Source organism: Camelus bactrianus, chromosome 8 (genome assembly GCF_048773025.1).
Source record: "Camelus bactrianus isolate YW-2024 breed Bactrian camel chromosome 8, ASM4877302v1, whole genome shotgun sequence".
Lineage (NCBI taxonomy): Eukaryota > Metazoa > Chordata > Mammalia > Artiodactyla > Camelidae > Camelus > Camelus bactrianus.
Window position 1 is genome coordinate 90960632 of NC_133546.1, and position 25737 is coordinate 90986368.

A 25737-nucleotide genomic window follows, 5' to 3' on the forward strand; every position below is an offset into this window, starting at 1 on the left:
GCAGGTAGCATCTAGTGCCTACCCCTGGACAGATGAGGTAACTAGCGGACTTCCTCATGCCAGGGAACACTTGTGACACCAGGCAACTGCGTGGATGGCGGCCCCAATACTCCCAGACCCACTCGACCCCGTTCCGGAATTATTAGTGTGGCGAGGTTTCGTCCTCTGTCTGCAGCGTCTGGGATCTCCCAGGAGTCCACCGCGTTTCTTCCCCGAGTGTCTCCTATTGCAGGCTGCCTGGGAAATACGGTGGTTGGGCTGGAAATATAGGTAGCATCTAGTGCCTCCCCCTGGACAGATGAGGTAATTAGCGGAATTCCCCCTGCCAGGGAACACCTGTGACACCAGGCATCTGCGTGGAAGGCGGCCCCAAACCTCCCCCACCCACTCGACCGTGTTCCGGAATTCTGAGTGTGGGGAGGTTCCGTCCTCTGTCTGCAGCGCCTGGGATCTCCTAGGAGAATTCCGCGTGTCTTCCAAGAGTGTCTCCTAGTGCGTGCTGCCGGGAAAACGCGGGGGAAAGGCTAGAAATGCAGGTAGCATCTAGTGCCTCACCCTGGACAGATGAGGTAATAAGCGGACTTCCCCCTGCCAGGGAACACCTCTGACACCAGGCAGCTGCGTGGAGGGCTGCCCCAAACCTCTCCCACCCACTCTGCCGCGTTCCTGAATTCTGAGTGTGGGGAGGTCCGTACACATTCTGCAGCGCCTGGGATCTCCTAGGAGCCCTCCATGTGTCTTCCCCTAGTGTTCCCTAGTGCGGGCTGCCGGGGAAATTTGGGGATTGGGCTGGAAATGCAGGTAGCATGTAGTGCCTCCCTCTGTACAGGGGCGGTAATTAGCGGTTTTCCCATCGAGGGAACACATGTGACACCACGCAGCTGCGTGAAGTGCGGCCCCAAACCTCCCACACACATTCAGACTCGTTCCGGAATTCTGAGTGTGGGGAAGTCAAGTCTTCGGTCTGAAGCACCTGGTATCACCTAGGGGCCCTCCACGTGTCTACCCGAGTGACTCCTAGTGCGGGCTGCCTGTGAAAAACGGTCGTTGGGATGGAAAAGAAGGTAGCATGTAGTGCCTCCCCCTGGATATTGGAAGTAATTAGCGGATTTACCCTGCAAGGGAACACATGTGACACCAGGCAGCTGCGTGGAGGGCGGCCCCAAACCTCTCCCACCAACTTGGCCGCGTTCCAGATTTCTGAGTGTGGGGAGATTCCGTACTCTGTCTGCAGAACCTAGGATCTCCTAGTAGCCCTCCGGGTGTCTTCCCCGAGTGTCTCCTAGTGCGGGATCCCGGGGAAAGGCGGAGGTTGGGCTGGAAATGCAGGTAGCATGTAGTGCCTCGCCCTGGACAGGGGAGGTAATTAGCGGAATTCCCCCTGCCAGGGAACACATGTGACACCAGGCATCTGTGTGGAGGGTGGTCCAAATCATCCCCCACCCACTCGGCCGCGTTCCGAAATTCTGAGTGTGGGGAAGTTCCGTAATCTGTCTGCATTGCCTGGGATCTCCTAGGATCCCTCCGCGTGTCTTCCCCGAGTGTATCCTAGTGCGGGGTGCCGGGGAAATGCGGGGGTTGTGCTGGAAATACAGGTAGTATATAGTGCCTTCCCGTGGGGAGGGGAGGTAATTAGCGGACCTCCCCCATGTAGGGAAAACCTGTGACACGAGGAAGCTGCGTGGAGGGCGGCCACAAACCTCTCCCACCCACTCTGCCGCGTTCCTGAATTCTGAGTGTGGGGAGGTCCTTACACATTCTGCAGCGCCTGGGATTTCCTAGGAGCCCTCCATGTGTCTTCCCCTAGTGTTCCCTAGTGCGGGCTGCCGGGGAAAGCCAGGGGTTGGGCTGGAAATGTAGGTAGCATCTATTGCCTCCCCCTGTACAGATGAGGTAATTAGCGGAATTCCCCCTGCCAGGGAACACCTGTGACACCACGCATCTTCGTGGAAGTCGGCCCCAATCCTCCCCCACCCACTCGACCGTGTTCCGGAATTCTGAGTGTGGGGAGGTTCCGTCCTATGTCTGCAGCGCCTGGGATCACCTAGGAGCCTTCCGCGTGTCTTCCAAGAGTGTCTCCTAGTGCGGGCTGCCGGGAAATGCGGGGGATAGGCTAGAAATGCAGGTAGCATCTAGTGCCTCCCCCTGGACAGATGAGGTAATAAGCGGACTTCCCCCTGACAGGGAACACCTGTGACACCAGGCAGCTGCGTGGAGGGCTGCCCCAAACTTCCCCCACCCACTCGACCCCGTTCCGTAATTCTGAGTGTAGCGAGGTTCCGTCCTCTGTATGCAGCGCCTGGGATATCCTAGGAGCCCTCCGTATGTCTTCCCTGAGTGTCTCCTTGTGCGGGCATTGGGGAAAGTCGGTGGTTGGGCTGGATAAGCACGTAGCATCTAGTGACTCCCCCTGGACAGATGAGGTATTTAGCGGACTTCCCCCTGCCAGGGAACACCTGTGACACCAGGCAGTTGCGTGTAGGGCGGCCCCAAACCTCCCCCACACACTAGGCCGGGTTCCGGTATTCTGAGTGTGGGGAGGTTCCATCCTATGTCTGCAGCGCCTTGGATCTCCTAGGAGTCCACAGCGTTTCTTCCCCGAGTGTCTCCTATTGCAGGCTGCCTGGGAAAGACGGTGGTTGGGCTGGAAATGTAGGTAGCATCTAGTGCCTCCCCCTGGACAGATGAGGTAATTAGCGGAATTCCCCCTGCCAGGGAACACCTGTGACACCAGGCAACTGCGTGGAAGGCGGCCCCAAACCTCCCCCACCCACTCGACCCTGTTCCGGAATTCTGAGTGTGGGGAGGTTCCGTCCTCTGTCTGCAGCGCCTGGGATCTCCTAGGAGACTTCCGCGTGTCTTCCACGAGTGTCTCCTAGTGCGGGCTGCCGGGAAAACGCGGGGGATATGCTAGAAATGCAGGTAGCATCTAGTGCCTCACCCTGGACAGATGAGGTAATAAGCGGACTTCCCCCTGCCAGGGAACACCTGTGACACCAGGCAGTTGCGTGAAGGGCTGCCCCAAACCTCCCACACACACTAGGACACGTTCCAGAATTCTGAGTGTGGCGAGGTTCCGTCCTCTGTATTCAGCGCCTGGGATCTCCTAGGATCCCTCCGCGTTACTTCCCCGAGTGTATCCTACTGTGGTGTGCCGGGGAAATGCGGAGGTTGGGCTGGAAATACAGGTAGTATATAGTGCCTCCCCCTGGACAGGGGAGGTAATTAGCGGACTTCCCCCTTGTAGGGAACACCTGTGACACGAGGCAGCTGCTTGGAGGGCGGCCACAAACCTCTCCCACCCACTCTGCCGCGTTCCTGAATTCTGAGTGTGGGGAGGTCCGTACACTTTCTGCAGCGCCTGGGATTTCCTAGGAGCCCTCCATGTGTCTTCCCCTAGTGTCTCCTAGTGCGAGCTGCCGGGGAAATTTGGGGATTGGGCTGGAAATGCAGGTAGCATGTAGTGCCTCCCTCTGTACAGGGGCGGTAATTAGCGGTTTTCCCATCGAGGGAACACATGTGACTCCACGAGGCTGCGTGAAGTGCGGCCCCAAACCTCCCACACACATTCAGACTCGTTCCGGAATTCTGAGTGTGGGGAAGTCAAGTCTTCGGTCTGAAGCGCCTGGTATCACCTAGGGGCCCTCCACGTGTCTTCCCGATTGTCTCCTATTGCGGGCGGCCGGTGAAAAACGGTCGTTGGACTGGAAAACAGGTAGCATCTAGTGCCTCCCCCTGTAAAGATGAGGTAATTAGCGGACTTCCCACTGCCAGGGAACACCTGTGAAACCAGGCAGCTGCGTGGAGGTCGGCCCCAAACCTCCCCAACCCACTTGGCCGCGTTCCAGAATTCTGAGTGTGGCGATGTTCCGTCCTCGTTCTGCAGCGCCTGGGAACTCCTAGGAGCCCTCCGCCTGTCTTCCCCGAGTGTATCCTAGAGCGGGCTGCCGGGGAAAGTCGGGGGTTGGGTTGGAAATGCAGGTAGCCTCTAGTGCCTCCCACTGGACAGATGCGTTAATTAGCGGACTTCCCACTGGCAGGGAACAAATGTGACACCAGGCAGCTGCGTGGATGGCGGCCCCAAACCTCCCCCACCCACTCGACCCCGTTCCATAATTCTGAGTGTAGCGAGGTTCCGTCCTCTGTATGCAGCGCCTGGGATATCCTGGGAGCCCTCCGTATGTCTTCCCTGAGTGTCTCCTAGTGCGGGCATTGGGGAAAGTCGGTGGTTGGGCTGGATATGCAGGTAGCATCTAGTGACTCCCCCTGGACTTTTGAGGTATTTAGCGGACTTCCCCCTGCCAGGGAACACCTGTGACACCAGGCAGTTGCTTGTAGGTCGGCCCCAAACCTCCCCAACCCACTCGGCCGCGTTTCAGAATTCTGAGTGTGGCGAGGTTCCGTCCTCGTTCTGCAGCGCCTGGGAACTCCTAGGAGCCCTCCGCCTGTCTTCCCCGAGTGTATCCTAGAGCGGGCATTGGGGAAAGTCGGTGGTTGGGCTGGAAATGCAGGTAGCATCTAGTGCCTCCCCCTGGACAGATGAGGTAATTAGCGGAATTCCCCCTGCCAGGGAACACCTGTGACACCAGGCATCTGCGTGGAAGGCGGCCCCAAACCTCCCCCACCCACTCGACCGTGTTCCGGAATTCTGAGTGTGGGGAGGTTCCGTCCTCTGTCTGCAGCGACTGGGATCTCCGAGGAGCCTTCCGCGTGTCTTCCAAGAGTGTCTCCTAGTGCGGGCTGCCGGGAAAACGCGGGGGAAATGCTAGAAATGCAGGTAGCATCTAGTGCCTCACCCTGGACAGATGAGGTAATAAGCGGACTTCCCCCTGCCAGGGAACACCTGTGACACCAGGCAGCTGCGTGGAGGGCTGCCCCAAACCTCCCCGACACACTAGGACGCGTTTCAGAATTCTGAGTGTTGCGAGGTTCCGTCCTCTGTATTCAGCGCCTGGGATCTCGTAGGATCCCTCCGCGTTACTTCCCCGAGTGTATCCTACTGTGGTGTGCCGGGGAAATGCGGGGGTTGGGCTGGAAATACAGGTAGTATATAGTGCCTCCCCCTGGACAGGGGAGGTAATTAGCGGACTTCCCCCTTGTAGGGAACACCTGTGACACGAGGCAGCTGCGTGGAAGGCGGCCACAAACCTCTCCCACCCACTCTGCCTCGTTCCTGAATTCTGAGTGTGGGGAGGTCCGTACACTTTCTGCAGCGCCTGGGATTTCCTAGGAGCCCTCCATGTGTCTTCCCCTAGTGTCACCTAGTGCGGGCTGCCGGGGAAATTTGGGGATTGGGCTGGAAATGAAGGTAGCATGTAGTTCCTCCCTCTGTACAGGGGCGGTAATTAGTGGATTTCCCATCAAGGGAACACATGTGACACCACGCAGCTGCGTGAAGGGCGGCCCCAAACCTCCCACACACATTCGGACTCGTTCCGGAATTCTGACTGTTGGGAGGTTCCGTCCTCTGTCTGCAGCGCCTGGGATCTCCTAGGAGCCATCCGCGTGCCTTCCACGAGTGTATCCTAGTGCGGGCTGCCGGGAAAACGTGGGGGATAGGCTAGAAATGCAGGTAGCATCTAGTGCCTCCCCCTGGACAGATGAGGTAATAAGCGGACTTCCCCCTGCCAGGGAACACCTGTGACACCAGGCAGCTGCGTGGATGGCGGCCCCAAACCTCCCCCACCCAATCGACCCCGACCGTAATTCTGAGTGTAGCGAGGTTCCGTCCTCTGTATGCAGCGCCTGGGATATCCTAGGAGCCCTCCGTATGTCTTCCCTGAGTGTCTCCTAGTGCGGGCATTGGGGAAAGTCGGTGGTTGGGCTGGATACGCACGTAGCATCTAGTGACTCCCCCTGGACAGATGAGGTATTTAGCGGACTTCCCCCTGCCAGGGAACACCTGTGACACCAGGCAGTTGCGTGTAGGGCGGCCCCAAACCTCCCCAACACACTAGGCCGGGTTCCGGTATTCTGAGTGTGGGGAGGTTCCATCCTATGTCTGCAGCGCCTTGGATCTCCTAGGAGCCCTCAGCGTGTCTTCCCTGAGTGTCTCCTAGTGCAGGCTGCCGGGGAAAGCCGGGGGGGCTGGAAATGCAGGTAGCATCTAGTGCCTCCCCCTGGAAAGTTGAGGTAATTAGCGGAATTCCCACTGCCAGGGAACACCTGTGACACCAGGCAGCTGCGTGGAGGTCGGCCCCAAACCTCCCCAACCCACTCGGCCGCGTTCCAGAATTCTGAGTGTGGCGAGGTTCCGTCCTCATTCTGCAGCGCCTGGGAACTCCTAGGAGCCCTCCGCCTGTCTTCCCCGAGTGTATCCTAGAGCGGGCTGCCGGGGAAAGTCGGGGGTTGGGCTGGAAATGCAGGTAGCATCTAGTGCCTCCCCCTGGACAGAAGAGGTAATTAGCGGACTTCCTCATGCCAGGGAACACTTGTGACACCAGGCAACTGCGTGGATGGCGGCCCAAAACTCCCACAACCACTTGACCACGTTCCGGAATTATTAGTGTGGCGAGGTTCCGTCCTCTGTCCGCAGCGCCTGGGATCTCCTAGGAGTCCACAGCGTTTCTTCCCCGAGTGTCTCCTATTGCAGGCTGCCTGGGAAAGACGGTGGTTGGGCTGGAAATGTAGGTAGCATCTAGTGCCTCCCCCTGGACAGATGAGGTATTTAGCGGACTTCCCCCTGCCAGGGAACACCTGTGACACCAGGCAGTTGCGTGTAGGTCGGCCCCAAACCTCCCCAACCCACTCGGCCGCGTTTCAGAATTCTGAGTGTGGCGAGGTTCCGTCCTCGTTCTGCAGCGCCTGGGAACTCCTAGGAGCCCTCCGACTGTCTTCCCCGAGTGTATCCTAGAGCGGGCTGCCGGGGAAAGTCGGGGGTTGGGCTGGAAATGCAGGTAGCATCTAGTGCCTACCCCTGGACAGATGAGGTAATTAGCGGACTTCCTCATGCCAGGGAACACTTGTGACACCAGGCAACTGCGTGGATGGCGGCCCCAAAACTCCCAGACCCACTCGACCACGTTCCGGAATTATTAGTGTGGCGAGGTTCCGTCCTCTGTCTGCAGCGCCTGGGATCTCCTAGGAGTCCACAGCGTTTCTTCCCCGAGTGTCTCCTATTGCAGGCTGCCTGGGAAAGACGGTGGTTGGGCTGGAAATGTAGGTAGCATCTAGTGCCTCCCCCTGGACAGATGAGGTAATTAGCGGAATTCCCCCTGCCAGGGAACACCTGTGACACCAGGCATCTGCGTGGAAGGCGGCCCCAAACCTCCCCCACCCACTCGACCGTGTTCCGGAATTCTGAGTGTGGGGAGGTTCCGTCCTCTGTCTGCAGCGCCTGGGATCTCCTAGGAGACTTCCGCGTGTCTTCCACGAGTGTCTCCTAGTGCGGGCTGCCGGGAAAACGCGGGGGATATGCTAGAAATGCAGGTAGAATCTAGTGCCTCACCCTGGACAGATGAGGTAATAAGCGGACTTCCCCCTGCCAGGGAACACCTGTGACACCAGGCAGTTGCGTGAAGGGCTGCCCCAAACCTCCCACACACACTAGGACACGTTCCAGAATTCTGAGTGTGGCGAGGTTCCGTCCTCTGTATTCAGCGCCTGGGATCTCCTAGGATCCCTCCGCGTTACTTCCCCGAGTGTATCCTACTGTGTTGTGCCGGGGAAATGCGGAGGTTGGGCTGGAAATACAGGTAGTATATAGTGCCTCCCCCTGGACAGGGGAGGTAATTAGCGGACTTCCCCCTTGTAGGGAACACCTGTGACACGAGGCAGCTGCTTGGAGGGCGGCCACAAACCTCTCCCACCCACTCTGCCGCGTTCCTGAATTCTGAGTGTGGGGAGGTCCGTACACATTCTGCAGCGCCTGGGATTTCCTAGGAGCCCTCCATGTGTCTTCCCCTAGTGTTCCCTAGTGCGGGCTGCCGGGGAAATTTGGGGATTGGGCTGGAAATGCAGGTAGCATGTAGTGCCTCCCTCTGTACAGGGGCGGTAATTAGCGGTTTTCCCATCGAGGGAACACATGTGACACCACGCAGCTGCGTGAAGTGCGGCCCCAAACCTCCCACACACATTCAGACTCGTTCCGGAATTCTGAGTGTGGGGAAGTCAAGTCTTCGGTCTGAAGCACCTGGTATCACCTAGGGGCCCTCCACGTGTCTACCCGAGTGACTCCTAGTGCGGGCTGCCTGTGAAAAACGGTCGTTGGGATGGAAAAGAAGGTAGCATGTAGTGCCTCCCCCTGGATATTGGAAGTAATTAGCGGATTTACCCTGCAAGGGAACACATGTGACACCAGGCAGCTGCGTGGAGGGCGGCCCCAAACCTCTCCCACCAACTTGGCCGCGTTCCAGATTTCTGAGTGTGGGGAGATTCCGTACTCTGTCTGCAGAACCTAGGATCTCCTAGTAGCCCTCCGGGTGTCTTCCCCGAGTGTCTCCTAGTGCGGGATCCCGGGGAAAGGCGGAGGTTGGGCTGGAAATGCAGGTAGCATGTAGTGCCTCGCCCTGGACAGGGGAGGTAATTAGCGGAATTCCCCCTGCCAGGGAACACATGTGACACCAGGCATCTGTGTGGAGGGTGGTCCAAATCATCCCCCACCCACTCGGCCGCGTTCCGAAATTCTGAGTGTGGGGAAGTTCCGTAATCTGTCTGCAGTGCCTGGGATCTCCTAGGATCCCTCCGCGTGTCTTCCCCGAGTGTATCCTAGTGCGGGGTGCCGGGGAAATGCGGGGGTTGTGCTGGAAATACAGGTAGTATATAGTGCCTTCCCGTGGGGAGGGGAGGTAATTAGCGGACCTCCCCCATGTAGGGAAAACCTGTGACACGAGGAAGCTGCGTGGAGGGCGGCCACAAACCTCTCCCACCCACTCTGCCGCGTTCCTGAATTCTGAGTGTGGGGAGGTCCTTACACATTCTGCAGCGCCTGGGATTTCCTAGGAGCCCTCCATGTGTCTTCCCCTAGTGTTCCCTAGTGCGGGCTGCCGGGGAAAGCCAGGGGTTGGGCTGGAAATGTAGGTAGCATCTATTGCCTCCCCCTGTACAGATGAGGTAATTAGCGGAATTCCACCTGCCAGGGAACACCTGTGACACCACGCATCTTCGTGGAAGTCGGCCCCAAACCTCCACCACCCACTCGACCGTGTTCCGGAATTCTGAGTGTGGGGAGGTTCCGTCCTATGTCTGCAGCGCCTGGGATCACCTAGGAGCCTTCCGCGTGTCTTCCAAGAGTGTCTCCTAGTGCGGGCTGCCGGGAAATGCGGGGGATAGGCTAGAAATGCAGGTAGCATCTAGTGCCTCCCCCTGGACAGATGAGGTAATAAGCGGACTTCCCCCTGACAGGGAACACCTGTGACACCAGGCAGCTGCGTGGAGGGCTGCCCCAAACTTCCCCCACCCACTCGACCCCGTTCCGTAATTCTGAGTGTAGCGAGGTTCCGTCCTCTGTATGCAGCGCCTGGGATATCCTAGGAGCCCTCCGTATGTCTTCCCTGAGTGTCTCCTTGTGCGGGCATTGGGGAAAGTCGGTGGTTGGGCTGGATAAGCACGTAGCATCTAGTGACTCCCCCTGGACAGATGAGGTATTTAGCGGACTTCCCCCTGCCAGGGAACACCTGTGACACCAGGCAGTTGCGTGTAGGGCGGCCCCAAACCTCCCCCACACACTAGGCCGGGTTCCGGTATTCTGAGTGTGGGGAGGTTCCATCCTATGTCTGCAGCGCCTTGGATCTCCTAGGAGTCCACAGCGTTTCTTCCCCGAGTGTCTCCTATTGCAGGCTGCCTGGGAAAGACGGTGGTTGGGCTGGAAATGTAGGTAGCATCTAGTGCCTCCCCCTGGACAGATGAGGTAATTAGCGGAATTCCCCCTGCCAGGGAACACCTGTGACACCAGGCAACTGCGTGGAAGGCGGCCCCAAACCTCCCCCACCCACTCGACCCTGTTCCGGAATTCTGAGTGTGGGGAGGTTCCGTCCTCTGTCTGCAGCGCCTGGGATCTCCTAGGAGACTTCCGCGTGTCTTCCACGAGTGTCTCCTAGTGCGGGCTGCCGGGAAAACGCGGGGGATATGCTAGAAATGCAGGTAGCATCTAGTGCCTCCCCCTGGACAGATGAGGTAATAAGCGGACTTCCCCCTGCCAGGGAACACCTGTGACACCAGGCAGTTGCGTGAAGGGCTGCCCCAAACCTCCCACACACACTAGGACACGTTCCAGAATTCTGAGTGTGGCGAGGCTCCGTCCTCTGTATTCAGCGCCTGGGATCTCCTAGGATCCCTCCGCGTTACTTCCCCGAGTGTATCCTACTGTGGTGTGCCGGGGAAATGCGGAGGTTGGGCTGGAAATACAGGTAGTATATAGTGCCTCCCCCTGGACAGGGGAGGTAATTAGCGGACTTCCCCCTTGTAGGGAACACCTGTGACACGAGGCAGCTGATTGGAGGGCGGCCACAAACCTCTCCCACCCACTCTGCCGCGTTCCTGAATTCTGAGTGTGGGGAGGTCCGTACACTTTCTGCAGCGCCTGGGATTTCCTAGGAGCCCTCCATGTGTCTTCCCCTAGTGTCTCCTAGTGCGAGCTGCCGGGGAAATTTGGGGATTGGGCTGGAAATGCAGGTAGCATGTAGTGCCTCCCTCTGTACAGGGGCGGTAATTAGCGGTTTTCCCATCGAGGGAACACATGTGACTCCACGAGGCTGCGTGAAGTGCGGCCCCAAACCTCCCACACACATTCAGACTCGTTCCGGAATTCTGAGTGTGGGGAAGTCAAGTCTTCGGTCTGAAGCGCCTGGTATCACCTAGGGGCCCTCCACGTGTCTTCCCGATTGTCTCCTATTGCGGGCGGCCGGTGAAAAACGGTCGTTGGACTGGAAAACAGGTAGCATCTAGTGCCTCCCCCTGTAAAGATGAGGTAATTAGCGGACTTCCCACTGCCAGGGAACACCTGTGAAACCAGGCAGCTGCGTGGAGGTCGGCCCCAAACCTCCCCAACCCACTCGGCCGCGTTCCAGAATTCTGAGTGTGGCGATGTTCCGTCCTCGTTCTGCAGCGCCTGGGAACTCCTAGGAGCCCTCCGCCTGTCTTCCCCGAGTGTATCCTAGAGCGGGCTGCCGGGGAAAGTCGGGGGTTGGGTTGGAAATGCAGGTAGCCTCTAGTGCCTCCCACTGGACAGATGCGTTAATTAGCGGACTTCCCACTGGCAGGGAACAAATGTGACACCAGGCAGCTGCGTGGATGGCGGCCCCAAACCTCCCCCACCCACTCGACCCCGTTCCATAATTCTGAGTGTAGCGAGGTTCCGTCCTCTGTATGCAGCGCCTGGGATATCCTGGGAGCCCTCCGTATGTCTTCCCTGAGTGTCTCCTAGTGCGGGCATTGGGGAAAGTCGGTGGTTGGGCTGGATATGCAGGTAGCATCTAGTGACTCCCCCTGGACTTTTGAGGTATTTAGCGGACTTCCCCCTGCCAGGGAACACCTGTGACACCAGGCAGTTGCTTGTAGGTCGGCCCCAAACCTCCCCAACCCACTCGGCCGCGTTTCAGAATTCTGAGTGTGGCGAGGTTCCGTCCTCGTTCTGCAGCGCCTGGGAACTCCTAGGAGCCCTCCGCCTGTCTTCCCCGAGTGTATCCTAGAGCGGGCATTGGGGAAAGTCGGTGGTTGGGCTGGAAATGCAGGTAGCATCTAGTGCCTCCCCCTGGACAGATGAGGTAATTAGCGGAATTCCCCCTGCCAGGGAACACCTGTGACACCAGGCATCTGCGTGGAAGGCGGCCCCAAACCTCCCCCACCCACTCGACCGTGTTCCGGAATTCTGAGTGTGGGGAGGTTCCGTCCTCTGTCTGCAGCGACTGGGATCTCCGAGGAGCCTTCCGCGTGTCTTCCAAGAGTGTCTCCTAGTGCGGGCTGCCGGGAAAACGCGGGGGAAAGGCTAGAAATGCAGGTAGCATCTAGTGCCTCACCCTGGACAGATGAGGTAATAAGCGGACTTCCCCCTGCCAGGGAACACCTGTGACACCAGGCAGCTGCGTGGAGGGCTGCCCCAAACCTCCCCGACACACTAGGACGCGTTTCAGAATTCTGAGTGTTGCGAGGTTCCGTCCTCTGTATTCAGCGCCTGGGATCTCGTAGGATCCCTCCGCGTTACTTCCCCGAGTGTATCCTACTGTGGTGTGCCGGGGAAATGCGGGGGTTGGGCTGGAAATACAGGTAGTATATAGTGCCTCCCCCTGGACAGGGGAGGTAATTAGCGGACTTCCCCCTTGTAGGGAACACCTGTGACACGAGGCAGCTGCGTGGAAGGCGGCCACAAACCTCTCCCACCCACTCTGCCTCGTTCCTGAATTCTGAGTGTGGGGAGGTCCGTACACTTTCTGCAGCGCCTGGGATTTCCTAGGAGCCCTCCATGTGTCTTCCCCTAGTGTCACCTAGTGCGGGCTGCCGGGGAAATTTGGGGATTGGGCTGGAAATGAAGGTAGCATGTAGTTCCTCCCTCTGTACAGGGGCGGTAATTAGCGGATTTCCCATCAAGGGAACACATGTGACACCACGCAGCTGCGTGAAGGGCGGCCCCAAACCTCCCACACACATTCGGACTCGTTCCGGAATTCTGACTGTTGGGAGGTTCCGTCCTCTGTCTGCAGCGCCTGGGATCTCCTAGGAGCCATCCGCGTGCCTTCCACGAGTGTATCCTAGTGCGGGCTGCCGGGAAAACGTGGGGGATAGGCTAGAAATGCAGGTAGCATCTAGTGCCTCCCCCTGGACAGATGAGGTAATAAGCGGACTTCCCCCTGCCAGGGAACACCTGTGACACCAGGCAGCTGCGTGGATGGCGGCCCCAAACCTCCCCCACCCAATCGACCCCGTTCCGTAATTCTGAGTGTAGCGAGGTTCCGTCCTCTGTATGCAGCGCCTGGGATATCCTAGGAGCCCTCCGTATGTCTTCCCTGAGTGTCTCCTAGTGCGGGCATTGGGGAAAGTCGGTGGTTGGGCTGGATACGCACGTAGCATCTAGTGACTCCCCCTGGACAGATGAGGTATTTAGCGGACTTCCCCCTGCCAGGGAACACCTGTGACACCAGGCAGTTGCGTGTAGGGCGGCCCCAAACCTCCCCAACACACTAGGCCGGGTTCCGGTATTCTGAGTGTGGGGAGGTTCCATCCTATGTCTGCAGCGCCTTGGATCTCCTAGGAGCCCTCAGCGTGTCTTCCCTGAGTGTCTCCTAGTGCAGGCTGCCGGGGAAAGCCGGGGGGGCTGGAAATGCAGGTAGCATCTAGTGCCTCCCCCTGGAAAGTTGAGGTAATTAGCGGAATTCCCACTGCCAGGGAACACCTGTGACACCAGGCAGCTGCGTGGAGGTCGGCCCCAAACCTCCCCAACCCACTCGGCCGCGTTCCAGAATTCTGAGTGTGGCGAGGTTCCGTCCTCATTCTGCAGCGCCTGGGAACTCCTAGGAGCCCTCCGCCTGTCTTCCCCGAGTGTATCCTAGAGCGGGCTGCCGGGGAAAGTCGGGGGTTGGGCTGGAAATGCAGGTAGCATCTAGTGCCTCCCCCTGGACAGAAGAGGTAATTAGCGGACTTCCTCATGCCAGGGAACACTTGTGACACCAGGCAACTGCGTGGATGGCGGCCCAAAACTCCCACAACCACTTGACCACGTTCCGGAATTATTAGTGTGGCGAGGTTCCGTCCTCTGTCCGCAGCGCCTGGGATCTCCTAGGAGTCCACAGCGTTTCTTCCCCGAGTGTCTCCTATTGCAGGCTGCCTGGGAAAGACGGTGGTTGGGCTGGAAATGTAGGTAGCATCTAGTGCCTCCCCCTGGACAGATGAGGTATTTAGCGGACTTCCCCCTGCCAGGGAACACCTGTGACACCAGGCAGTTGCGTGTAGGTCGGCCCCAAACCTCCCCAACCCACTCGGCCGCGTTTCAGAATTCTGAGTGTGGCGAGGTTCCGTCCTCGTTCTGCAGCGCCTGGGAACTCCTAGGAGCCCTCCGCCTGTCTTCCCCGAGTGTATCCTAGAGCGGGCTGCCGGGGAAAGTCGGGGGTTGGGCTGGAAATGCAGGTAGCATCTAGTGCCTACCCCTGGACAGATGAGGTAATTAGCGGACTTCCTCATGCCAGGGAACACTTGTGACACCAGGCAACTGCGTGGATGGCGGCCCCAAAACTCCCAGACCCACTCGACCACGTTCCGGAATTATTAGTGTGGCGAGGTTCCGTCCTCTGTCTGCAGCGCCTGGGATCTCCTAGGAGTCCACAGCGTTTCTTCCCCGAGTGTCTCCTATTGCAGGCTGCCTGGGAAAGACGGTGGTTGGGCTGGAAATGTAGGTAGCATCTAGTGCCTCCCCCTGGACAGATGAGGTAATTAGCGGACTTCCCCCTGCCAGGGAACACCTGTGACACCAGGCATCTGCGTGGAAGGCGGCCCCAAACCTCCCCCACCCACTCGACCGTGTTCCGGAATTCTGAGTGTGGGGAGGTTCCGTCCTCTGTCTGCAGCGCCTGGGATCTCCTAGGAGACTTCCGCGTGTCTTCCACGAGTGTCTCCTAGTGCGGGCTGCCGGGAAAACGCGGGGGATATGCTAGAAATGCAGGTAGAATCTAGTGCCTCACCCTGGACAGATGAGGTAATAAGCGGACTTCCCCCTGCCAGGGAACACCTGTGACACCAGGCAGTTGCGTGAAGGGCTGCCCCAAACCTCCCACACACACTAGGACACGTTCCAGAATTCTGAGTTTGGCGAGGTTCCGTCCTCTGTATTCAGCGCCTGGGATCTCCTAGGATCCCTCCGCGTTACTTCCCCGAGTGTATCCTACTGTGGTGTGCCGGGGAAATGCGGAGGTTGGGCTGGAAATACAGGTAGTATATAGTGCCTCCCCCTGGACAGGGGAGGTAATTAGCGGACTTCCCCCTTGTAGGGAACACCTGTGACACGAGGCAGCTGCTTGGAGGGCGGCCACAAACCTCTCCCACCCACTCTGCCGCGTTCCTGAATTCTGAGTGTGGGGAGGTCCGTACACTTTCTGCAGCGCCTGGGATTTCCTAGGAGCCCTCCATGTGTCTTCCCCTAGTGTCTCCTAGTGCGAGCTGCCGGGGAAATTTGGGGATTGGGCTGGAAATGCAGGTAGCATGTAGTGCCTCCCTCTGTACAGGGGCGGTAATTAGCGGTTTTCCCATCGAGGGAACACATGTGACACCACGAGGCTGCGTGAAGTGCGGCCCCAAACCTCCCACACACATTCAGACTCGTTCCGGAATTCTGAGTGTGGGGAAGTCAAGTCTTCGGTCTGAAGCGCCTGGTATCACCTAGGGGCCCTCCACGTGTCTTCCCGATTGTCTCCTATTGCGGGCGGCCGGTGAAAAACGGTCGTTGGACTGGAAAACAGGTAGCATCTAGTGCCTCCCCCTGTAAAGATGAGGTAATTAGCGGACTTCCCACTGCCAGGGAACACCTGTGAAACCAGGCAGCTGCGTGGAGGTCGGCCCCAAACCTCCCCAACCCACTCGGCCGCGTTCCAGAATTCTGAGTGTGGCGATGTTCCGTCCTCGTTCTGCAGCGCCTGGGAACTCCTAGGAGCCCTCCGCCTGTCTTCCCCGAGTGTATCCTAGAGCGGGCTGCCGGGGAAAGTCGGGGGTTGGGTTGGAAATGCAGGTAGCCTCTAGTGCCTCCCACTGGACAGATGCGTTAATTAGCGGACTTCCCACTGGCAGGGAACAAATGTGACACCAGGCAGCTGCGTGGATGGCGGCCCCAAACCTCCCCCACCCACTCGACCCCGTTCCGTAATTCTGAGTGTAGCGAGGTTCCGTCCTCTGTATGCAGCGCCTGGGATATCCTGGGAGCCCTCCGTATGTCTTCCCCGAGTGTATCCTAGAGCGGGCATTGGGGAAAGTCGGTGGTTGGGCTGGAAATGCAGGTAGCATCTAGTGCCTACCCCTGGACAGATGAGGTAATTAGCGGACTTCCTCATGCCAGGGAGCACTTGTGACACCAGGCAACTGCGTGGATGGCGGCCCCAAAACTCCCAGACCCACTCGACCCCGTTCCGGAATTATTAGTGTGGCGAGGTTTCGTCCTCTGTCTGCAGCGCCTGGGAACTCCCAGGAGTCCACCGCATTTCTTCCCCGAGTGTCTCTTATTGCAGGCTGCCTGGGAAAGACGGTGGTTGGGCTGGAAATATAGGTAGCATCTAGTGCCTCCCCCTGGACAGATGAGGTAATTAGCGGAATTCCCCCTGCCAGGGAACACCTGTGACACCAGGCATCTGCGTGGAAGGCGGCCCCAAACCTCCCCCACCCACTCGACCGTGTTCCGGAATTCTGAGTGTGGGGAGGTTCCGTCCTCTGTCTGCAGCGACTGGGATCTCCGAGGAGCCTTCCGCGTGTCTTCCAAGAGTGTCTCCTAGTGCGGGCTGCCGGGAAAACGCGGGGGAAAGGCTAGAAATGCAGGTAGCATCTAGTGCCTCACCCTGGACAGATGAGGTAATAAGCGGACTTCCCCCTGCCAGGGAACACCTGTGACACCAGGCAGCTGCGTGGAGGGCTGCCCCAAACCTCCCCGACACACTAGGACGCGTTTCAGAATTCTGAGTGTTGCGAGGTTCCGTCCTCTGTATTCAGCGCCTGGGATCTCGTAGGATCCCTCCGCGTTACTTCCCCGAGTGTATCCTACTGTGGTGTGCCGGGGAAATGCGGGGGTTGGGCTGGAAATACAGGTAGTATATAGTGCCTCCCCCTGGACAGGGGAGGTAATTAGCGGACTTCCCCCTTGTAGGGAACACCTGTGACACGAGGCAGCTGCGTGGAAGGCGGCCACAAACCTCTCCCACCCACTCTGCCTCGTTCCTGAATTCTGAGTGTGGGGAGGTCCGTACACTTTCTGCAGCGCCTGGGATTTCCTAGGAGCCCTCCATGTGTCTTCCCCTAGTGTCACCTAGTGCGGGCTGCCGGGGAAATTTGGGGATTGGGCTGGAAATGAAGGTAGCATGTAGTTCCTCCCTCTGTACAGGGGCGGTAATTAGCGGATTTCCCATCAAGGGAACACATGTGACACCACGCAGCTGCGTGAAGGGCGGCCCCAAACCTCCCACACACATTCGGACTCGTTCCGGAATTCTGACTGTTGGGAGGTTCCGTCCTCTGTCTGCAGCGCCTGGGATCTCCTAGGAGCCATCCGCGTGCCTTCCACGAGTGTATCCTAGTGCGGGCTGCCGGGAAAACGTGGGGGATAGGCTAGAAATGCAGGTAGCATCTAGTGCCTCCCCCTGGACAGATGAGGTAATAAGCGGACTTCCCCCTGCCAGGGAACACCTGTGACACCAGGCAGTTGCGTGGATGGCGGCCCAAAACTCCCACAACCACTTGACCACGTTCCGGAATTATTAGTGTGGCGAGGTTCCGTCCTCTGTCCGCAGCGCCTGGGATCTCCTAGGAGTCCACAGCGTTTCTTCCCCGAGTGTCTCCTATTGCAGGCTGCCTGGGAAAGACGGTGGTTGGGCTGGAAATGTAGGTAGCATCTAGTGCCTCCCCCTGGACAGATGAGGTATTTAGCGGACTTCCCCCTGCCAGGGAACACCTGTGACACCAGGCAGTTGCGTGTAGGTCGGCCCCAAACCTCCCCAACCCACTCGGCCGCGTTTCAGAATTCTGAGTGTGGCGAGGTTCCGTCCTCGTTCTGCAGCGCCTGGGAACTCCTAGGAGCCCTCCGCCTGTCTTCCCCGAGTGTATCCTAGAGCGGGCTGCCGGGGAAAGTCGGGGGTTGGGCTGGAAATGCAGGTAGCATCTAGTGCCTACCCCTGGACAGATGAGGTAATTAGCGGACTTCCCCCTGCCAGGGAACACCTGTGACACGAGGCAGTTGCGTGAAGAGCTGCCCCAAACCTCCCATACACATTCGGACTCGTTCCGGAATTCTGAGTGTGGGGAAGTCAAGTCTTCGGTATGAAGCGCCTGGTATTATCTAGGAGCCCACCACGTGTCTTCCCGTGTGTCTCCTATTGCGGGATGCCGGTGAAAAACGGTCGTTGGGCTGGAAAAGCAGGTAGCATGTAGTGCCTCCCCCTGGATAGTGGAGGTGATTAGCGGATTTCCCCTGCAAGGGAACACATGTGACACCAGTCAGCTGTGTGGAGGGAAGCCCAAAACCTCCCCCACCCACTCGGACGCGTTCCGGAAATCTGAGCGTGGGGAGGTTCCGTCCTCTGTCTGCAGCGCCTGGGATCTTCTAGGAGCACTCCGCGTGTCTTCCCGGAGTGTCTACTTGTGCGGGCTACAATGAAAATGCGGGGGTTGTGCTGGAATAGCTGGTAGCATGTAGTGCCTCCCCCTGAACAGGGAAGGTAATTAGCGGAAGTCACCCTGCCAGCGAACACCTGTGACAAGAGGCAACTGCGTGGCGGGTGGCCCCATACCTCCCACACCCACTCGGGCTTGTTCTGGAATTCTGAGTGTGGGGAGGTCCCGTCTTCGGTCTAAAGCGCCTGGTACCACCTAGGAGCCCTCCACGTGTCTTCCCGAGTGTCTCCTAGTGCGGGATGCCGGGGAAATTTGGGGGTTTGGCTGGAAATGCAGGTAGAATGTAGTGCCTCCCTCAGGACCAGGGAGGTTATTAGCGGATTTCCCCTGCCAGGGAACACCTGTGACACCAGGCAGCTGCGTGGAATCCGGGCCCAAATATTTCCCATCCAATCGGCCACGTTCCGGAATTCTGAGTTTGGGGAGGTTTCGTCCTCTGTCTGCAGTGCTTGGGATCTCCTAGGAGCCCTCCGCGTGTCTTCCACAGTGTACCTTTTTGCGGGGTGCCGGGGAAATGCGGGGCTTGGGCTGGAAATGCAGGTAGCATCTAGTGCCTCCCACTGGACAGGGGAGGTAATTAGCGGCTTCCCCCTGCCAGGGAACACATGTGATACCAGGCAGCTTCGTGGAGGGTGGCCCCAAATCTCCCACATACACTCGGCCGTGTTCCGGAATTTTGAGTGTGGGGAGGTCATTTCACTGTCTGCAGAAAGTGGGATCCTCTAGGAGCGCTCCGCGTTCCTTCCCCGAGTGTCTCATATTGCGGGATGCCCGGAAATACGGGGGTTGTGCTGGAAAAGAAGGTAACATGTAGTGTCTCCCCCTGGACAGGGGAGGAAATTAGCGGAATTCACCCTGCCAGGAAACACCTGTGAAACCAGGCAGCTGCGTACAGGGTGGTCCCAAACATCCCCCACCCACTCGGCCGTGTTCCGGAATTCTGAGAGTGGGGAAGTTCCGTACTCTGTCTGCAGCACCTGGGATCTCCTAGGATCCCCCCGCGTGTCTTCCCCGAGTGTATCCTAGTGCGGGGTGCCGGGGAAATGCGGGGGTTGTGCTGGAAATACAGGTAGTATATAGTGCCTCCCCCTGGACAGGGGAGGTAATTAGCGGACCTCCCCCTTGTAGGGAACACCTGTGACACGAGGCAGCTGCGTGGAGGGCGGCCACAAACCTCTCCCACCCACTCTGCCGCGTTCCTGAATTCTGAGTGTGGGGAGGTCCGTACACTTTCTGCAGCGCCTGGGTTTTCCTAGCAGCCCTCCATGTGTCTTCCCCTAGTGTCTCCTAGTGCGGGCTGCCGGGGAAATTTGGGGATTGGGCTGGAAATGCAGGTAGCATGTAGTGCCTCCCTCTGTACAGGGGCGGTAATTAGCGGTTTTCCCATCGAGGGAACACATGTGACACCACGCAGCTGCGTGAAGTGCGGCCCCAAACCTCCCACACACATTCAGACTCGTTCCGGAATTCTGAGTGTGGGGAAGTCAAGTCTTCGGTCTGAAGCACTTGGTATCACCTAGGGGCCCTCCACGTGTCTTCCCGAGTGACTCCTAGTGCGGGCTGCCTGTGAAAAACGGTCGTTGGGATGGAAAAGAAGGTAGCATGTAGTGCCTCCCCCTGGATATTGGAAGTAATTAGCGGATTTACCCTGCAAGGGAACACATGTGACACCAGGCAGCTGCGTGGAGGGCGGCCCCAAACCTCTCCCACCAACTTGGCCGCGTTCCAGATTTCTGAGTGTGGGGAGATTCCGTACTCTGTCTGCAGAACCTAGGATCTCCTAGTAGCCCTCCGGGTGTCTTCCCCGAGTGTCTCCTAGTGCGGGATCCCGGGGAAAGGCGGAGGTTGGGCTGGAAATGCAGGTAGCATGTAGTGCCTCGCCCTGGACAGGGGAGGTAATTAGCGGAATTCCCCCTGCCAGGGAACACATGTGACACCAGGCATCTGTGTGGAGGGTGGTCCAAATCATCCCCCACCCACTCGGCCGCGTTCCGAAATTCTGAGTGTGGGGAAGTTCTGTAATCTGTCTGCAGTGCCTGGGATCTCCTAGGATCCCTCCGCGTGTCTTCCCCGAGTGTATCCTAGTGCGGGGTGCCGGGGAAATGCGGGGGTTGTGCTGGAAATACAGGTAGTATATAGTGCCTTCCCGTGGGGAGGGGAGGTATTTAGTGGACCTCCCCCATGTAGGGAACACCTGTGACACGAGGAAGCTGCGTGGAGGGCGGCCACAAACCTCTCCCACCCACTCTGCCGCGTTCCTGAATTCTGAGTATGGGGAGGTCCGTACACATTCTGCAGCGCCTGGGATTTCCTAGGAGCCCTCCATGTGTCTTCCCCTAGTGTTCCCTAGTGCGGGCTGCCGGGGAAAGCCAGGGGTTGGGCTGGAAATATAGGTAGCATCTATTGCCTCCCCCTGGACAGATGAGGTAATTAGCGGAATTCCCCCTGCCAGGGAACACCTGTGACACCACGCATCTTCGTGGAAGTCGGCCCCAAACCTCCCCCACCCACTCGACCGTGTTCCGGAATTCTGAGTGTTGGGAGGTTCCGTCCTATGTCTGCAGCGCCTGGGATCTCCTAGGAGCCTTCCGCGTGTCTTCCACGAGTGTCTCCTAGTGCGGGCTGCCGGGAAATGCGGGGGATAGGCTAGAAATGCAGGTAGCATCTAGTGCCTCCCTCTGGACAGATGAGGTAATAAGCGGACTTCCCCCTGCCAGGGAACACCTGTGACACCAGGCAGCTGCGTGGAGGGCTGCCCCAAACTTCCCCCACCCACTCGACCCCGTTCCGTAATTCTGAGTGTAGCGAGGTTCCGTCCTCTGTATGCAGCGCCTGGGATATACTAAGAGCCCTCCGTATGTCTTCCCTGAGTGTCTCCTAGTGCGGGCATTGGGGAAATTCGGTGGTTGGGCTGGATACGCACGTAGCATCTAGTGACTCCCCCTGGACAGATGAGGTATTTAGCGGACTTCCCCCTGCCAGGGAACACCTGTGACACCAGGCAGTTGCGTGAAGGGCGGCCCCAAACCTCCCCAACACACTAGGCCGGGTTCCGGTATTCTGAGTGTGGGGAGGTTCCATCCTATGTCTGCAGCGCCTTGGATCTCCTAGGAGCCCTCCGCCTGTCTTCCCCGAGTGTATCCTAGAGCGGGCTGCCGGGGAAAGTCGGGGGTTGGGCTGGAAATGCAGGTAGCATCTAGTGCCTCCCCCTGGACAGATGAGGTAAGTAGCGGACTACCTCATGCCAGGGAACACTTGTGACACCAGGCAACTGCGTGGATGGCGGCCCCAAAACTCCCACAACCACTTGAGCACGTTCTGGAATTATTAGTGTGGCGAGGTTCCGTCCTCTGTCTGCAGCGCCTGGGATCTCCTAGGAGTCCACAGCGTTTCTTCCCCGAGTGTCTCCTATTGCAGGCTGCCTGGGAAAGACGGTGGTTGGGCTGGAAATGTAGGTAGCATCTAGTGCCTCCCCCTGGACAGATGAGGTAATTAGCGGAATTCCCCCTGCCAGGGAACACCTGTGACACCAGGCATCTGCGTGGAAGGCGGCCCCAAACCTCCCCCACCCACTCGACCGTGTTCCGGAATTCTGAGTGTGGGGAGGTTCCGTCCTCTGTCTGCAGCGCCTGGGATCTCCTAGGAGACTTCCGCGTGTCTTCCACGAGTGTCTCCTAGTGCGGGCTGCCGGGAAAACGCGGGGGATATGCTAGAAATGAAGGTAGAATCTAGTGCCTCACCCAGGACAGATGAGGTAATAAGCGGACTTCCCCCTGCCAGGGAAAACCTGTGACACCAGGCAGTTGCGTGAAGGGCTGCCCCAAACCTCCCACACACACTAGGACACGTTCCAGAATTCTGAGTGTGGCGAGGTTCCGTCCTCTGTATTCAGCACCTGGGATCTCCTAGGATCCCTCCGCGTTACTTCCCCGAGTTTATCCTACTGTGGTGTGCCGGGGAAATGCGGAGGTTGGGCTGGAAATACAGGTAGTATATAGTGCCTCCCCCTGGACAGGGGAGATAATTAGCGGACTTCCCCCTTGTAGGGAACACCTGTGACACGAGGCAGTTGCGTGAAGAGCTGCCCCAAACCTCCCATACACATTCGGACTCGTTCCGGAATTCTGAGTGTGGGGAAGTCAAGTCTTCGGTATGAAGCGCCTGGTATTATCTAGGAGCCCACCACGTGTCTTCCCGAGTGTCTCCTATTGCGGGATGCCGGTGAAAAACGGTCGTTGGGCTGGAAAAGCAGGTAGCATGTAGTGCCTCCCCCTGGATAGTGGAGGTGATTAGCGGATTTCCCCTGCAAGGGAACACATGTGACACCAGTCAGCTGTGTGGAGGGAAGCCCAAAACCTCCCCCACCCACTCGGACGCGTTCCGGAAATCTGAGCGTGGGGAGGTTCCGTCCTCTGTCTGCAGCACCTGGGATCTTCTAGGAGCACTCCGCGTGTCTTCCCGGAGTGTCTACTTGTGCGGGCTACAATGAAAATGCGGGGGTTGTGCTGGAATAGCTGGTAGCATGTAGTGCCTCCCCCTGAACAGGGAAGGTAATTAGCGGAAGTCACCCTGCCAGCGAACACCTGTGACAAGAGGCAACTGCGTGGCGGGTGGCCCCATACCTCCCACACCCACTCGGGCTTGTTCTGGAATTCTGAGTGTGGGGAGGTCCCGTCTTCGGTCTAAAGCGCCTGGTACCACCTAGGAGCCCTCCACGTGTCTTCCCGAGTGTCTCCTAGTGCGGGATGCCGGGGAAATTTGGGGGTTTGGCTGGAAATGCAGGTAGAATGTAGTGCCTCCCTCAGGACCAGGGAGGTTATTAGCGGATTTCCCCTGCCAGGGAACACCTGTGACACCAGGCAGCTGCGTGGAATCCGGGCCCAAATATTTCCCATCCAATCGGCCACGTTCCGGAATTCTGAGTTTGGGGAGGTTTCGTCCTCTGTCTGCAGTGCTTGGGATCTCCTAGGAGCCCTCCGCGTGTCTTCCACAGTGTACCTTTTTGCGGGGTGCCGGGGAAATGCGGGGCTTGGGCTGGAAATGCAGGTAGCATCTAGTGCCTCCCACTGGACAGGGGAGGTAATTAGCGGCTTCCCCCTGCCAGGGAACACATGTGATACCAGGCAGCTTCGTGGAGGGTGGCCCCAAATCTCCCACATACACTCGGCCGTGTTCCGGAATTTTGAGTGTGGGGAGGTCATTACACTGTCTGCAGAAAGTGGGATCCTCTAGGAGCCCTCCGCGTTCCTTCCCCGAGTGTCTCATATTGCGGGATGCCCGGAAATACGGGGGTTGTGCTGGAAAAGAAGGTAACATGTAGTGTCTCCCCCTGGACAGGGGAGGAAATTAGCGGAATTCACCCTGCCAGGAAACACCTGTGAAACCAGGCAGCTGCGTACAGGGTGGTCCCAAACATCCCCCACCCACTCGGCCGCGTTCCGGAATTCTGAGAGTGGGGAAGTTCCGTACTCTGTCTGCAGCGCCTGGGATCTCCTAGGATCCCCCCGAGTGTCTTCCCCGAGTGTATCCTAGTGCGGGGTGCCGGGGAAATGCGGGGGTTGTGCTGGAAATACAGGTAGTATATAGTGCCTCCCCCTGGACAGGGGAGGTAATTAGCGGACCTCCCCCTTGTAGGGAACACCTGTGACACGAGGCAGCTGCGTGGAGGGCGGCCACAAACCTCTCCCACCCACTCTGCCGCGTTCCTGAATTCTGAGTGTGGGGAGGTCCGTACACTTTCTGCAGCGCCTGGGTTTTCCTAGCAGCCCTCCATGTGTCTTCCCCTAGTGTCTCCTAGTGCGGGCTGCTGGGGAAATTTGGGGATTGGGCTGGAAATGCAGGTAGCATGTAGTGCCTCCCTCTGTACAGGGGCGGTAATTAGCGGTTTTCCCATCGAGGGAACACATGTGACACCACGCAGCTGCGTGAAGTGCGGCCCCAAACCTCCCACACACATTCAGACTCGTTCCGGAATTCTGAGTGTGGGGAAGTCAAGTCTTCGGTCTGAAGCACCTGGTATCACCTAGGGGCCCTCCACGTGTCTTCCCGAGTGACTCCTAGTGCGGGCTGCCTGTGAAAAACGGTCGTTGGGATGGAAAAGAAGGTAGCATGTAGTGCCTCCCCCTGGATATTGGAAGTAATTAGCGGATTTACCCTGCAAGGGAACACATGTGACACCAGGCAGCTGCGTGGAGGGCGGCCCCAAACCTCTCCCACCAACTTGGCCACGTTCCAGATTTCTGAGTGTGGGGAGATTCCGTACTCTGTCTGCAGAACCTAGGATCTCCTAGTAGCCCTCCGGGTGTCTTCCCCGAGTGTCTCCTAGTGCGGGATCCCGGGGAAAGGCGGAGGTTGGGCTGGAAATGCAGGTAGCATGTAGTGCCTCGCCCTGGACAGGGGAGGTAATTAGCGGAATTCCCCCTGCCAGGGAACACATGTGACACCAGGCATCTGTGTGGAGGATGGTCCTAATCATCCCCCACCCACTCGGCCGCGTTCCGAAATTCTGAGTGTGGGGAAGTTCCGTAATCTGTCTGCAGTGCCTGGGATCTCCTAGGATCCCTCCGCGTGTCTTCCCCGAGTGTATCCTAGTGCGGGGTGCCGGGGAAATGCGGGGGTTGTGCTGGAAATACAGGTAGTATATAGTGCCTTCCCGTGGGGAGGGGAGGTAATTAGCGGACCTCCCCCATGTAGGGAACACCTGTGACACGAGGAAGCTGCGTGGAGGGCGGCCACAAACCTCTCCCACCCACTCTGCCGCGTTCCTGAATTCTGAGTGTGGGGAGGTCCGTACACATTCTGCAGCGCCTGGGATCTCCTAGGAGCCCTCCATGTGTCTTCCCCTAGTGTTCCCTAGTGCGGGCTGCCGGGGAAAGCCAGGGGTTGGGCTGGAAATGTAGGTAGCATCTATTGCCTCCCCCTGGACAGATGAGGTAATTAGCGGAATTCCCCCTGCCAGGGAACACCTGTGACACCACGCATCTTCGTGGAAGTCGGCCCGAAACCTCCCCCACCCACTCGACCGTGTTCCGGAATTCTGAGTGTGGGGAGGTTCCGTCCTATGTCTGCAGCGCCTGGGATTTCCTAGGAGCCTTCCGCGTGTCTTCCACGAGTGTCTCCTAGTGCGGGCTGCCGGGAAATGCGGGGGATAGGCAAGAAATGCAGGTAGCATTTAGTGCCTCCCCCTGGACAGATGAGGTAATAAGCGGACTTCCCCCTGCCAGGGAACACCTGTGACCCCAGGCAGCTGCGTGGAGGGCTGCCCCAAACTTCCCCCACCCACTCGACCCCGTTCCGTAATTCTGAGTGTAGCGAGGTTCCGTCCTCTGTATGCAGCGCCTGGGATATACTAGGAGCCCTCCGTATGTCTTCCCTGAGTGTCTCCTAGTGCGGGCATTGGGGAAAGTCGGTGGTTGGGCTGGATACGCACGTAGCATCTAGTGACTCCCC